This window comes from Phacochoerus africanus, chromosome 3 (assembly GCF_016906955.1).
Source record: "Phacochoerus africanus isolate WHEZ1 chromosome 3, ROS_Pafr_v1, whole genome shotgun sequence".
Lineage (NCBI taxonomy): Eukaryota > Metazoa > Chordata > Mammalia > Artiodactyla > Suidae > Phacochoerus > Phacochoerus africanus.
In genome coordinates, this window is record NC_062546.1 from 183569898 (window position 1) to 183586421 (window position 16524).

The following is a 16524-nucleotide window of genomic DNA, read 5'->3' on the forward strand; positions in this document are numbered from 1 at the left end:
TAATGAATTATTCTTAGATGCGTATTTTTTTTTACCGTGTTTCAGTGTCAAAGTCAATGGAAATAATCAAGATGAAGAATCAGAAAAATCCACTAGATTGTGTGTTATATATAAAACTCTGTTCTAGGTTCTACATAAAGCAAACTTATTTAAGGTGTACCCAGAGAATAAAATCATGTCCCCCCCAAAATGTTGGATACAACAATGAGGTTAAAGCCAGTTTTCTTGCTCATCATTATGTCTGAAATATAGCCTTCTCTTTCTTCTTTGTCTTAATAGAACACATAACCCATCTGGATTTATTTTTCTTTCCCAACATAGCACTTGCTTTAATACTGATATATGTGTTATGTTTGTATATTTGCATATACGTTGTTCTTCTTTTCTTTCCTAATTCATTCCAACTTTTGATTTGTAATAAAAATCAATATTGTACAGAACACTTTATAAATATTTTCAAAACTGAGTTTCGGTAAGCACATACAATAGTTAACATAATTCTTATGCTCATTTACATCACCTTTGGATGATGTAACATTAAAATCAGCAGACTTAGGTTGAGCAGGTACAGGTGCAAGGGTGAATTCATTGATCCAATAAATATTTTTTTTGTCTTTTTAGGGCCGCACCCTTGGCACATGGAGGTTCCCAGGCTAAGGGTAGAATTGGAGGTATAGCCGCCAGCCTACGCCAGAGCCACAGCAACTAGGGATCTGGGCCGTGTTCGTGACCTACTCCACAGCTCACGGCAATGCCGGATCCTTAACCTGCTGAGCAAGGCCAGGGATCAAACCCGCAACCTCATGGTTCCTGGTCGGATTCGTTTCCGCTGCACCATGACGGGGACTTCTGAGCCAATAAATATTTGTTACGCCCTCAAGTAGTAAACAGCCTAATGAGCGAAACAGAAATGGTGGCACGCTGAAGCCAGCTCAATCTGGCCTATATCAGCTCCCACAAACTGATTCTGTGCACGTCTTCTCAATCCAATTTCAGTGATAAAAAGTTACAGCTTGAAATCAGCCATGGTGAGAGTACTTACAACATGGAAACTGTCAAACACCATAAATCTGTGCTTTTTGTTGTACATTTACCAGTGCAGCAGAGCAATACATAAACATAGCTCAACAATGTGGTAGATAAGTGCTAAAGATATCATAACACTAAGAATGGGAGTTGAACCTCGTTAGGAGGGGCTCACTGAAGGCTTCCCTTTGGGGGCTAAACTCCAATGTCACTTCCCCTGAACAGCCTCTCTGTGCAGCGACATAAAATCTCCCTCCCAGACACTCTCTTTCTATTCATTTCTTTCAAAGAAAGTGTCAACACTGATGATTATTTTACTTATTTCTACCTGTTTGTAGGAGTCACTTACTAGAATTTTCCATTCTTTTTTTCTTGTATCACTGACAAATGAAAAATACTTTTTGAAAATCAGTAATAGAATTGTTGTGGACTCTTAGAAGATGAGTAGGATTTGGCCAAGCAAATAAGTAGTGGTAAAAGATTTTGAGCACAGGAAGCAGGAATAGAAAGATTGCTGTGGCCATGGAAAGAGCATGTGCATGAAACAAGAGATCCAGATCAGGGGGTGAGCCGTGTGGTGCTGAAAGATATTCCGGCCACGTGGAGCCCATAGACTACACCATGTGAACCATAGGGACCTATGAAGGCCACTCCTCAAACTTCCATCACCAAAAGATGAGCCTGGGCATGGCTAATTTCAAATAAGGACAGATTTGTCTTTAAACAGAAAAAAAAAAAAACTAACTAAAACACAACTCTCCTCAAGCCCCCCATATGACTGATAAATTGAAACTCTTTTATCCAAAAAAATGACCCATCCCTGAAAAGGATTGTTACATCTCCCTCAAATTAGAGTGTTCAAACGGTGAAGTGTTTGGGTAACATTTAAATGGAAATAAATATAGAACGAGGTAGAAGGTTTATGTTAGTATCCACAGTGTGCATTATTCAAATTCTCCTGCATGTGATGGTAGCCCCTTGGCAATACCACATATATTAGGTAGTCTGAGAAACACACCAAAAGGATTCCCTGAATACATGAGGAAGCAGAGGATTCAGTTCCTAAGGAGATAAACTAATTTGATTACAGATATTGAACAGTTACAGTGCAGAGAGCTCTGGACCAGTGCTTCCTCCCTTTTCCATGTTGCCCAGAGTCTATTAGTTGAGGAGATAAAACTTCCAAAGGAATGAGAAAGGATTAGGAAGTCCAAAAGACAGAGTGACTAATTCCACTGGGCAGAACTAAGGTTCCAGGGGAAGGTAATGTTTGGGTTGGCTTGGGAGATGCGTAGGACTTCAATAGGCAGAGAGACAGTGAAAGGGGCACTGCAGACAGGAAGATCACTCTGATCCAAGCCACAGAAGCCTGAAACCTGGGTGTATGTATATTTAAAGGCTCATGGAACAGCCACACATAGAACAACTTACACAACTCTGGACAGAGCAACTGCCAATGCGCTTTTGCAAAACAACATTCTAATTTTACTTTGGTTTTCATAATGACAAACTGATTCATTAGTTCCTATTACACACAGCAGTTTCAAAATGATAAAACACTGAGAACACTTTCTCAAGTATAAAAGCTCCAAAAAGGGGAACTCGAACCAAATCCACTCTTTCTTTTCAGCAAATATGTGGCCACAAGAGGTTCTTAACCACCGTGCACGCAGCATCCACCCAATCTTGTTTGAACAAGCTTAATAGTAAGAGCATCTCTGCTTTATAAACACTGTGGCGCCTCATACGTACACTGTAACTTGCTTTGCAGACTTATATCCCCAAGTCAACTTATGCCTGCCAAGGTACAATCAACTACATTTTTAAAAAGCATGATACAGGTGAAACTCACTTGAAGAAAACTCAAAACGTAAAAATGACTGATTTTCAATATTGATAGAGTTGAAGTAATTATTTTACATTAATTTCAAATTCTGAGTTTTAGAATGGCCTTTAATTTACCAAAAGCTATTTTCATACTGAAATATATTCCAGGTATAAAGCAAAGCAACCCAGGGATTCTTTGGTAGCCAGCAGCAGAGAGTAATTCTTGTTCGCCTAAGATGAAAAGGAAATTCTTGTAAGAATGTTGTGCAAGTCACCAGATAAAAGAGAAAACTGGAAATGGAGCTCCAAAAAGTTCCCCTTCAAAAAAAAAAAAAAAAAAAAGATGTGTCTTAGAATCCAGATAGCAGGCACTAATGAAAAATGCCGCTGCTGATCATTCTTCTGATCTAGTAGACTCACCTCAAGCTTCAAAGTCTCAGGTTAGAAAGTATGGTTGGACCAGTTTGGGAGAGCTGCCCAGAGGAAGCCAGGCACCTTAAATTACCATCCCAAGGAGGCTCACAGACTCATGGAGAAAGGTCTCCTCAAAGAAAATGAATGCTGTTATCAAAGGGGTTAGAAAAGATGCTAGTGGCAAGAAGACAATGACTATCCACTCCAAACCCTAAGGATACTCTGTAGTTGGTCCTGACTCGCTGTACCAGTTTCATACAGAGATTCCACTAAGGTTTGTCTTTGTCCTTCTTCACCCATTTTTGACCTTCTTTGCTGTGAAGACATCAGTTTCACATCTTTCAATGCAGAATCTGCTTTATTGGGAAATCTTCACACAGTTGTTGGTTAGCTGATATTTCCATGCAGTGCATCTTACACACTAGGTAATTTACTTACCTCTCTGCTATAACTTGACTGGTATCTGGCCTCAAAACCTGAACAAATAAAACAGAAATTTATTCCAACAGTTTTTTTCCTTATTTTAAGGAAATAGCCCCACTATACTAATCAGATAATTCAAATATGTTCACAGAATGCAGGACTTTTTTTTTTTTTTTTTGGTCTTTTTAGGGCCAAACCTGTGGCATATGGAAGCTCCCAGACTAGGGGTCAAATTGGAACTGTAGTTGCCGGCGTACACCACAGCCACAGCAACGCCAGATCCAAGTGGCATCTTTGACCACACCACAGCTCACAGCAAAGCCAGATCCTTAACCCAGTGAGCAAGGCCAGAGATGGAATCTGCGTCTTCATGGATACTAGTCAGATTCATTTCTGCTAAGCCATTATGGGAACTCCCAGAATATTTTTAAAATAAGTTTTTAGAAGCCTAGAAAGGGAAAGGGTTTATTAAAAAGAGTTTTGGTATTTGGTGCCAAACATTCCACTGATATTTTTCATACAATTTACTAATAGTTTTAAGCACCATGTTCACATAACTCAAGATTCTTTATGAATAAAGTTTTTCATTAGGAGCCTATGTTACAGTATGTTGTATTTTTCTGGAGAAAATAAACTAGTCCTATCAATATGGGCAAGTGAGGTGAAGGAGTGACTTCAACAACAAATACTGAAAAATGCTGAATTAAAAAGAGATTTAAAAGATGCCTTTTTTTTTTTCTTTGCTTCCTAGGGTTGCACTCGAGGCATGTGGAGGTTCCCAGGCTAGGGGTAGAATCAGAGCTGTAGCCACCAGCCTACGTCAGAGCAACAGCAACGCCAGATCTGAGTCGTGTCTGCAACCTATATCACAGCTCACAGCAACGCCAGATCCTTAACCCACCGAGCGAGGCCAGGGATGGAACTTGCAACTTCATAGTTCCTTGTCGGATTTGTTTCCACTGGGTCACGATGGGAACTCGAGATATATATATATATATATACATTTTTTTTTAATTCCCAGCTGAACTCATCAGAAATAAAGAGGAGGAGTTTCTGTCCTGGCGCAGTGGAATCAAATCTGACTAGGAACCCTGAGATTGAGGGTTCAATCCCTGGCCTTGCTCAATGGGTTAAAGATCCGGTGTTGCCTTGAGCTGTGGTATAGGTCGCAGACGTGGCTCGGATCTGGTGTTGCTGTGGCTCTGGCATAGGCTGGCAGCTATAGCTCCAATTAGACCCCTAGCCTGGGAACCTCCATATACCATGGGTGGGGCCCTAAAAAAAGACAAAAGACAAAAAAAAAGAAAGAAAGAAAAAGGAATTCCAAGAGCACAGAAATGCAGAGGGGTCAGAAAAGCTGAGAGTGCAAATGATGTTGCAGTGGCCCTGGAATGGGAGATGCAGAGGGACTAACAAAAAATTGAGAAATAGGCCCTGATACCAGCACACAAAGGCTGGATATGAGGCATTGGGGCTGAGCAAGAAGGGCAGCTGCTGCTGAGACCTTTGCATGAAGCTGGAACGCTAATGTGCTACAACTTTAATGAGATGAAAATAGACAAAGTCCACGTCCCAGCCAAGGAAAGCAGCAGACTAGGGCTGGACTCTGCCCTAGGATCTGGGGGTGAGAGTTAGGGGCAGGGGGCAGTTTCCCACACTCCTGAAGCCGCAAGCCCACACCACAACTGGATATGGAGTCTGACTTCACACTTTCTTGGGATATGGAATGTCCCAGTTTGAAGCTGATGTAGGCATTGTTCCTGGGCTGGTTGCAAAGAATTCCTTGAAAAAGCAAATGCAAAACTTCTCTAGGAGGAAACTCCATTGGGAATACTATAAGGAACTTCCACAGAGGGAAGATAAATCTGCTAAAGATAAGGTCGCAAAATTTTAAATTATGTAATATATGAAACAAAGATCTAGCATCAATGAGGGTCTCTTTGGACAAAGATACCTCAGAAAAGTCCCACAGGAAAGCAAATATTACTTCCAAATAACTTTATACTATCTGTAGTTTTGAAATAGCTAAAACAAATAAAGAAGGAAGAAATTCCATGATGAAAGAATAAGACACTATGACAAAAGACTATGCACCATCTGGAAGTAAAAGATAAAAATCTAAAAATTCAATGGATTGGTTAAATAACAGAAGAGAAAATGAGCCATATTGGAAGAAAAGTCTGAGGATACCTTACTTTGAATGTAGCATGGGAACACTTTTTTTAAGGTAAAAATTAAAAAAGACAAAATAAAGTGGAAATTAGATTGAAAGATTCAAAATCTATTTAATAAGATTTTTAGAAAGGCTCATAGAGAAAGTAAAGGAGATTCAAAGAGGTAATGTCTGGAATTGAAAAATAATATAAATATTCATATAGAAGAAGATACACCAAAAGGCCAAAGGGGGACAAATAAAAGATATTCTACACTTAGATGCATTGGACCACAAAAAAAAAAGAGAGAGAAAATTTTTAAATGAATGAAAAAAATACGTATTTACTAAAAAGGGGACAGTTGGACTGACAGCAGACTTCTTACCAGCAACAAGAGAGGCCAGAAGAAAATGAGATATCTTCAAAGAACTAAGGGGAAATACCTTTCTTTTTTATTGATTTATTTTTATTAGAGTATAGTTGGTTTACAATGTTGTGCCAATTTCTGCTGTACAGCAAAGTGACCCAGTTATGCATATATATACATTCTTTTTCTCATATTATCTTCCATCATGTTCTATCCCAAGAGATTGGATTGAGTCTCCTATATTTCTATTTATTTATTTATTTTTATTAAAGGAAAATAACTTCCAACCCAGAATACTTTATCAAGCTAAACTCTCATTTCAGAATGAAGATAAACTAAAAACAAATGTTCAGACAAACAAAGAATGAGAGGTACCACACACAGGGTCTCACAGAATAAGAGGAAATTAAATCAAGGAGTAAATGGAAACAAGAACTGTTAAGCAAAGTTGGTAAGTATGTGCATAAATCTAAATATTAAATATTAAATGTAAATAAATACATTAATATTAAATGTAAAAAATTATAAAATATTAAATGCAAAAAAATTATAAAATTTCATTTGGACCGCATAATTTAAGGCATTTGGACAGCAAAAAATAAGGCAGATCTAAAACACCAGATGTGAAAAATATGACTATGTACAGTCAAAATGTACTAGGATCTTTTTATTAGTCAGGAGGATTAACTTTAGCCTTGTAACTCGAGTATATGCTTCAAAAATGTACTGATAACCATTAAACAGAAAAAAAGAATAGAAGTAGAATGAAAAAGAATGTAAAACTTCTAAATTATGATAAGAGATAAGTGGAAAGAGAAAATTCAATTAATCCAATCAACAGAAGGCAAGGCAAGGAAATAAAACACATAGAATCCATTTTCAAATCAAATGTGTAATATAGCCTAAGTGTTAGAGTCATATCTATACGTTAGAAATAACTTTGTTTTCAGAAATAAGTGAAGAGGTCATGAAGTATATTAGGTAAGTAATCATAAAAGATGTAATATGATTAACCATCTATTAAGAGATAGAGCCTCTATGATTGGACTAAAATTGGGCAAAATAATAAACTAGATGAATGCTTCTTCCAGAAGACTCACTAGAACATACTAACACCAAAAGGCAGAAAATAAAGGGTTGGAATAACATATATCAGGAAAATTCTAAATGAGAGAAAGCTGATCTTATTGATACACATAGTAGACAAACAGAGTTTAAGTATTTTAAGGAATAAAGGAGGCATTATCTCATACTAAAAAAGATTAATTCCCCAAGAAAATAATATGATCCTGTGCATGTTTTGCCCAACATATTAGCTCCAAATCATATAAAACAAAAACTAAAATACAAAGAGAAATTGATAAATATATGATCACAGTAGAATATTTTAATACCTCTCTCTCACAGAAATGGATTGATCAAAAGATAAAAAAAATTAATGGGTGTAGAGAGAATTTGAACAAAACAATGAATATGATTGAGCTAAGGAAAATATATAGAGCCCTCCTCCAACAATTAGATTATAAACATTATTTTCAAGAGAAAATAAAACAAAAATTGAACTAGGCAACAAAGCAAATCTCAAGAAATATCAAAGAACTGATTTCACATGGACTACATTCTATGACCATAGTGCCACCAAAAGAGAGCTTAAAACATTGGAAGCATTTGGAAAACTTGAAATTTCCAAAATAATTTATAGGTCAGAGAAGAGCTCTGGTGGAAAATTAAAATTAAGAAAAAAAAGGTTATGATGAACATTGGAGCTTTAGTTGTATCTATAATATTTGGGATTTTTTTAAAGAACAAGAAGGAGAGATCTGAAACAAATATATCGAAACATTAGCAGTTTTTAAAACTGGGTGCTAGATTCATGAATGCCTATTATATTATTTTCTGGATACTTGGAATATTTCATACTTGTTTTTAATTTAAAAATAAAGCTAATTTTTCTGTTTCATACACATGATGTTTGTATGCCAATCAACGGAGAAACTGATGGGGGTTTGGTCTGGGCTTTGTTTTCTGTATGGATGGGCAGAACATAGAAAGAAAGCTTCCATCAGGGAACACAAAGCATGGTCCAATCTAGAGCACCTCATTGCCCCAATCTCCATGTCTCATTGTCACTAGGAGCTCATGGTCAGCCAGCTGCTCCCAGTCTAGACTTAGGTGATTCTGAGGTCGCCTTCAAGTCTCTCAAAAATAGTTCCTCCCGATGAGCAGAAAAGCCTGCTTGAAAAGAGAACATATTGCAAAACTCATCCACATATAGAGTGCTCCTTGGGGTGGAGCATGTGGTGGGCCACATTTATACTGACCCCTCTTAAAAATATTTTTTAAATACTCTGATATAAAAGCAAAATCTACCAATGAGCTGGAGTTTTGGTAAACAATCTTCCCTTTTCCCAGGATATATTTTAAAGAGTTGTTCTAAGCAAAACTAAGAATTCCCTACTCCCCATGACTCAAAGCTTAGGCAACCCCAGATCCTCTTTCCAGTCCCCCCAAATAAATCCTGGGTGAATCCAGTTATCAGCATTTTACACCATTATTGTCAAAGTTGAGTAATGTATGCCCTCTCTTTGGAGGACAAATATTCTCATGAGCCCCTAATCTTGACAAATGACTTTCATTAAAATGTTATTTAAATATATATACAAATGAAAAAACTAGATGTAAACTTGTTATGCTAAACAATCATAACACCAAAACAAATTTACCAATTAAAGATAAAACTACCAAATCAATAAAGTTCAAATTAACAAGTTTAATTGAATATGACCACTTGTGTTGTTGTGCTAAAATTGCATTGCAATCGCAAATAGGCAATGGAAGACACTAGAGATTTAGAGGAAGGTGGGAGAAGGAAGAAGTCAGGCTATTGGTTCCTTCCCTTTCCTGATTCCAGTCTAGCAAAAAAGCTCCTCCCTCCATTATCCCAGCTCCTGCTGGTAGTTTCCACCATTGTTACCATTTGCCTCCAACAGCCCTGGCTTCCTGCCTCTGCTAACACTATCTCCTCCTCCTTTCTGAGAGGAAGAGATCTGGGATAGTTCACATCTCAACTATCTGGGGTAGCTGAATGTTTACCACAGAAATGAACAGACCACAGGATAGTCCTTGTCCATTTTCAGCCCAACTAAAATGCAGTCTCTGGGGAATAGGTCCCAAGTATTAGTATTTTTTAAAATCTCTCACAGGAGTCATCCCAGGTTCATAAGAATGGTTCAACATACGCAAATCAATCAACATCATACACCACATTAACAAAAGAAAAGTCAAAAACCACATGGTCATCTCAATAGATGCAGAAAAAGCATTTGACAAAGTCCAACATCCATTCATGATAAAAACTCTTACCAAAGTGGGTATAGAGGGAACATTCCTTAACATAATCAAAGCCATTTATGACAAACCCACAGCAAATATAATACTCAATGGAGAAAAGCTTGAAAGCCTTCCCACTAAAATCTGGAACAAGACAGGGGTGCCCACTCTCACCCCTGTTATTCAACATAGTATTGGAAGTCCTAGCCACAGCAATTACACACACACAAAAAAAAAGAAAAAAAAAGAAAAGGCATCCATATAGGAAGAGAAGGTGTAAAACTGGCACTGTATGCAGATGACATGATACTACATATAGAAAACCCTAAGGACTCAACCCAAAAACTACTTGAACTGATCAACAAATTCAGCAAAGTGGCAGGATATAAGATTGACATTCAGAAATCAGTCGCATTTCTGTATACTGACAATGACATATTATAAAAGGAATACAAAAATATAATATCCTTTAAAATTGTACCCCCAAAAAATCAAATATCTGGATATACACCTGACCAAGGAGGTGAAAGACTTAATATGCTGAGAACTATAAAACATCCATCAAGGAAATTAAAAAAGATGTAAAGAAATAGAAATATACTCCATGCTCCTGTGTTGGAAAAATTAATATTGTAAAAATGGCCATACTACCCAAAGCAATCTACACATTCAATGCAATATGTATCAAATTACCCATAACATTTTTCACAGAACTACAACAAACAATCCAAAAATTTATATGGAACAACAAAAGACCCAGAATTGCCAAAGTAATTCTGAGGAACAAAAACCAAACAGGAGGCATAACTCTCCCAGACTTTAGGCAATATTACAAAGCCACAGTAATCAAGAGAGTGTGGTACTGGTACCAAAACAGACATACAGACCAATGGAACAGAATAGAGAACCCAGAAATAAACCCAGAAACCTTTGGTCAATTAATCTTTGACAAAGGAGGAAAGAACATAAAATGGGAAAAAGACAGTCTTTTCAGCAAGAATTGCTGGGAACCCAGACAGCTGCATGCAAACCAATGAAACTAGAACACACCCTCACACCACACACAAAAATAAACTCAAAATGGCTGAAAGACTTAAATATAAGACGAGACACCATCAAACTTCTGGAAGAGAATATAAGCAAAACATTGTCTGACATCAACCTTACAAATGTTTTCTCAGGTCAGTCTCCCAGAGCAACAGAAATAAAAGCAAAAATAAACCAATGGGACCTAATCAAACTGACAAGCTTTTGCACAGTAAAGAAAAACAAAAAGAAAACAAAAAGACAACTTCCAGAATGGGAGAAAATAGTTTCAAATCATGAACTGACAAGGGCTTAATCTCTAGGATATAGAAGCAACTTATACAACTCAACAGCAAAAAAGCCAACAACCCAGTGGAAAAATGGGCAAAAGACCTGAATAGACATTTTTCCAAGGGAGATGTACAGATGGCCAACAAGCACATGAAAAAATGCTCAACATCATTGATTATTAGAGAAATGCAAATCAAAACTCCCATGAGATACCACCTCACACCAGTCAGAATGGCCATCATTAATAAGTCCACAAATAACAAATGCTGGAGGGGGTGTGAAGAAAAGAGAACCCTCCTGCACTGTTGGTGGGAATGTAAGCTGGTACAACCACCATGGAGAACAGTATGGAGGACCTTAGAAAACTATATGTAGAACTACCATATGACCCAGCAATCCCACTCTTGGGCGTACATCTGGACAAAACTTTCCTTAAAAAAGACACATGCACCTGCTTGTTCATTGCAGCACCATTCACAATAGCCAAGACATGGAAATAACCTAAATGTCCATCAACAGAAAATTAGATTAGGAAGATGTGGTATATATACACAATGTAATATTATTCAGCCATAAAAAAGAACAAAATAATGTCATTTGCAGCAACATGGATGGAACTAGAGACTCTCACACTGAGTGAAGTCGATCAGAAAGAAAAATACCATATGATATCACCCTTATCTGGAATCTAATATATGGCACAAATGAACCTTTCCACAGAAAAGAAAATCATGGACTTGACGAATAGACACGTGGTTGCCAAGGGGGAGGGAGTGTGTTGGATTGGGAGCTTGGGGTTAATGGATGCAAGCTATTGCTTTTGGAATGGATTGGCAATGAGATCCTGCTGTGTACCACTGGAAACTATGTCCGGTCACTTATGATGGAGCATGATAATGTGAGAAAAAAAATGTATGCATGTATGTGTGATTGGGTCACATTGCTGTACAGTAGAAAAAAATTGTATTGGGGAAATAACAATTAAAAAAATAAAAATTAAAAATAAAAATAAATATATAAATAAACAAATAAAATCTCCCACAGGATTTTAATGAAGAGTGAAGACAGAAAGACACTGGCCTTGACCAAGAATTAGGAGATAATCCTAAATTATATTACTATATACAAGTACATAATTAATATAGTTATATAATTGTGATGTAAAATTGTATATAATTCTTGGGTTGAAGTCAGTTTTTTTCTCCATAGGGGTTTGTCCATTTTTCTTCCTCACTCTTTTTTCTTTTGAATGAGACTCACAGAGTGATACTAGAAGGTTCTGATGAACTTGAGATCTTGCTTTGCTTGCCAATTGATTAAAAAAATAACATAAGAGGAAGAGTGCAAGTTTTTTTGCAGATGAGGACAACAGATGCTGATTGTGGTGAACCATCCAGAATCTCCAGATGTCTGAATTATGTGACTCTCACCTCAAAAGTGGCTTTCTTTCTCTCTCTTTTTTCTTTTTTTTTGGGGGGGGGTCTTTTTTAGGGCCACAGTTGAGGCATATGGAGGTTCCAAGGCTAGGGGTTGAATCAAAGCTGTAGCTGCTGGCCTACACCACTGCCGCAGAAATTGGGATCCAAGCCAAGTCTGTGACTTATACCACCAGATCCTTAACCCACTGAGTGAGACCAGGGATTGAACCTGCATCTTCGTGGATACTAGTCCAGTTCATTAACCACTGAGCCATGAAGGGAACTCCAAAAGTGGTTTTCAATAGACCATGGATTCAATCCACTGTCTATCAGTCATCCATTTTGTGTTCTCACACATGGCGTGTAGAAGTTCCTGGACCAGGAATCAAACCTACACCACAGCAGTGACCAGAACCGCTGCAGTGACAATGCCAGATCGCTAACTTGCAGCACCACAAGGGAATTCCTGTTGTCACCTTTCTTGATAACACTAGTCTATTATGGAATGATATCAGACACAACCATATCATTCTTTGTCATATTAGAAAAATTCTAGTGCATATTATCAAGTCTAGAGCACTGTGGAATTGAAATCACTCACTACAACATAGAACATTCTATACATACATCTGGCATAGAATAGACAATGGCTTAGCCCGGGGTACCCTACGTACTTCTGGTAACACCCGCCCCCTCCACAAAATATCTTTCAGCATGCCTAACAGCATGCTTAACAGAAGTTTAATATTTTCCCCATGATCCAGTGGATCATATCACATGCCCCTGAAATGCTCAAACTTTTCTCTGGAAACCACTGATCTAGTCTACTGCCTTACAAAATGTTATTGGTTTAATGTTTTGAGTTGTCTCTGAACATAAATATTGTAATTGAAAACCTTATTGAGGATTCCAGAGCAGTATATACAAGGTAAATGGCTAATTCCTCAGCATCATCATGAGTTACTTCACAAGAGTCTAAGGAGATAGCTTGGTACCAAATGTTTCCCATTATCATCAGGGCAAGGGCTCCCGAGGCTCAAGTCTGACCCGCCAAACAATTTTGCTTAAGTGGTTTTTTGATCTGTTGGTACCCAATTCCATAATTGGTTCAGTGGCCTCTCTGAACCAGAAAAGCAGCCTCTAGGCTCTCTTGCTCAAGTGAGATGTTCTTTAAGGGAAAACACTGGAGCAAATCTGGCCATCATTTCACAGCACATTTTTCTCTCCACAATAAATGGGCAAGAAATCCTAAATGTTCTCCATGAGGCGCCATTTCTGAAAAAAATAAAAGCAGAATAGCAAGGACTTTGGCAAATGTATTGATTTTTAGAAAGCAGACACAGAAAGGTTTCCTCAGAGTCACTGAAAGGAGGCAAAGAGTCTAGAATGAGCAAATGCAGGGAAGCAAATCATGGCAGGCAACTCAACATCATGCAGTTCCACTCTGGTTTTGCAGCTGAGGCACCTGACCTGCTCAAGGTCACACAGCAGTTTCATGACAAAGGTGAAAGCACATCACAGACCCTGGGCTCGCTGCTGTCCTTTCTCTGAGTCTGTCATATCATTTCTTCCCTCCTTACTTATCTTCCACCCTCTTTTCTAACTGCCTTGGGCAGGAAAGTCCACATATTTCCCTTGTGTCTTGCAAATCGTCCCTCCTTCACAAGGACCCCTGCCGTCCCACGGGGATTCCTCTTTCCCTGCCTTCGTGCTTCCCAAAGAGAAGGCACTGAGCTCCCAACCGCAGGGTTCCCGTCTGTCTTATCCAAGAGTCCTTTTATCATTGCGGTGTGGGGGCCGCCTGCCTCTAAAAATAAAATCCATTTATTTGTTCGGGTACCAGGAAAATCAATTAGGATACAGTTCTCACTGTGGAAATATTCTCAGGCAACATTTTAACTGACTCCCAAGTTCTATTTTAAAAGCATCATAATCACAGAAGTGCGAGATCTCCTGGAGATTCATAGGACGGTAGAGTTTATCCAGTGTGGTCCTAATACCATTTGGGGAGCATGAAACCCCCTTCGGAAATATGATGACTGCTGTCTGAAACTCTCCCCGGAAAAATGTACATATAACGATATATAGGCAGACATATGACAAAGCTCATACAAAAATTTGTGTATAACATGGTGCATGGACCCAGGGGCCAGTCACTGGTCCCTGGCTTAGATCCACCTTTATTTGACTTAGAAGGAAATGGAGTCCCTAAGAGAAAAATCAGCTGCTAGGAGAACAAAGCTAAGTAGTGGGGAAAATAATACTAGAATGTAGGTCTCCTCCTCCCAGACTGGGAGCCACTGTAGCATAACAAGGGTGACCAGGAAATTCATCACCTAAAGCAGAGCACTTCTGAAAGTGGAAAGATGGACTGTTCATAATTAGGCGAAGACAACGTTTGTAAACTGGAAACTTTGGGGGCAAACCAGGACACATGGTCACTCCTGTCACACTCCAGCAGAAAGTCTCTTGAGCCTGACCCTTTTTTTGTGCCAGAAGGCTAAAATCCCCCAGGAAAAAAAACATGAACTTGCAATACAGCCTCTGAATCTCTCTTCTGCAGCATTTGAAAACACCAAGCTTCTACCCTCCGATTTGAGTTCTCATTAAAGGCATATCACACATCTCATGAATATGACATACAAAGGAAATTATTACAACACTTCATAACTACAAGATTTAGGTTCTCTTGAGGTATCCCTAGAGGTATCTCAACCAATTTCAGTTTTATCAGCAACACAGTAGCAAACATCAGAACTTTCTCATGGCTGCAGTTTGCAAAGTCAGTTTTACTCCAGAGGTTTGACCATTTCAAGCTGACTACACAGAGAAAGGATAAGGAAAATTGATTCCATTGCAAAAAGTCTCCCTAAAGATCTAAATAATTCATATCAGTCTCAACCTTTAGACATTATCTCAAACAGTAAGCCTATTCCAAAAGACTCCACGCTTCCAGTAAATCCTGGTCAAACAAAGCCTCCCTCACTCCCCACGTTCATTGGCTGGCCTTCCTTCTGAAGGGTCGAGCACCTGTGTCCACTCAACTCATTGTTCTTAGGATATTAATTTTAAGACTTTCTTAAGAAGTGTCTGGTTTTCAACTTAGCAAAACTTTATTTTAGCAAAATCTCCAGTTCCAAATTATAATACTGTAATCTGTCTTGGGACTCCAGACCCTACAACTCTCACTGGCTGTGTATTATAATTATGTAGAGAACTTTTCAAAAAACTCTCATGCATGGGCTCCACCCCTAGAGATTCTGACTCATTGGTTGGGAGCTGGACTCAGGCATGGTCTTTTTTCCAAATTTTCTCTTAGGATGCAAATGTATAGTCAAGGTTGAGGACTACTGCCCTAGAGAAAAAACAGTGGGTGCTCTAGGAGCCCTGTCAAGTTGTTGCTCCTTTTCCCCTAAAGAGGTGCATAGGGACCTCCTGCTGGATCACATGGGAGATGAGCAGGTAGAAGGTGGATGAGGGCTTACAAGAACTAAAGTGCAGGCCCTCAGGAGCTCCAGGACACAGACGCACCCAGACACAAACACTCTGGTTCATCCCAAGTATGTCCTGGGCATTAACAGTGAGGATCCTTGGAAGAGTTTTCTTCTTGAATCTAAGGTGCAAGAAACATCACATTTCTTCATTTTCTTTTTTTCTTTTTTGGCCACACCCATGGCCTGCAAAAGTTCCCAGGCCAGGAAGCAAACCCATGCCATAGCAGCAACCACAGCCACTGCAATGACAATAACTGCTTCTTAACTCTCTGAACCACAAGAGAGCCCCTCTTCATTTTCCAAGTCCGCTTGCAAATGGCTCACCACTTCCGCCAGTGTCAATGGGGAATTTAGCTCTAATTTTTTCATACAGCCTTTTCTTATCTTTTTCTGCCCATACTCCCTCAACTATGCCTATATATCATAAGCCTCAAGGACTATGTAGTCCAAGAAAATCGAGACAGGACCCTTTTTCCCCCCACCCCCTACAGGTAATCACTGTCATTCCTGATGTTCATCCACTGGTGAGTGCTGCCTCTTCCGGCTGGAAAGGACCTGCTGTCCTCAGCAGAGTAGCAGATGTGATCTTTACCACTGTCCTTTGGGCATCTTCTGGACCAACACAGAGACGTCATTCTTTCTACCAAGATCTGTAAATTCTGGGATGGTACCATAGAAAGGGATCCCAGTTTCCGCTTTGTAAGGTAACAGCAAAACCTCCTTCTCATCTTCCTGTTTCCAACAATTAGGGCTTC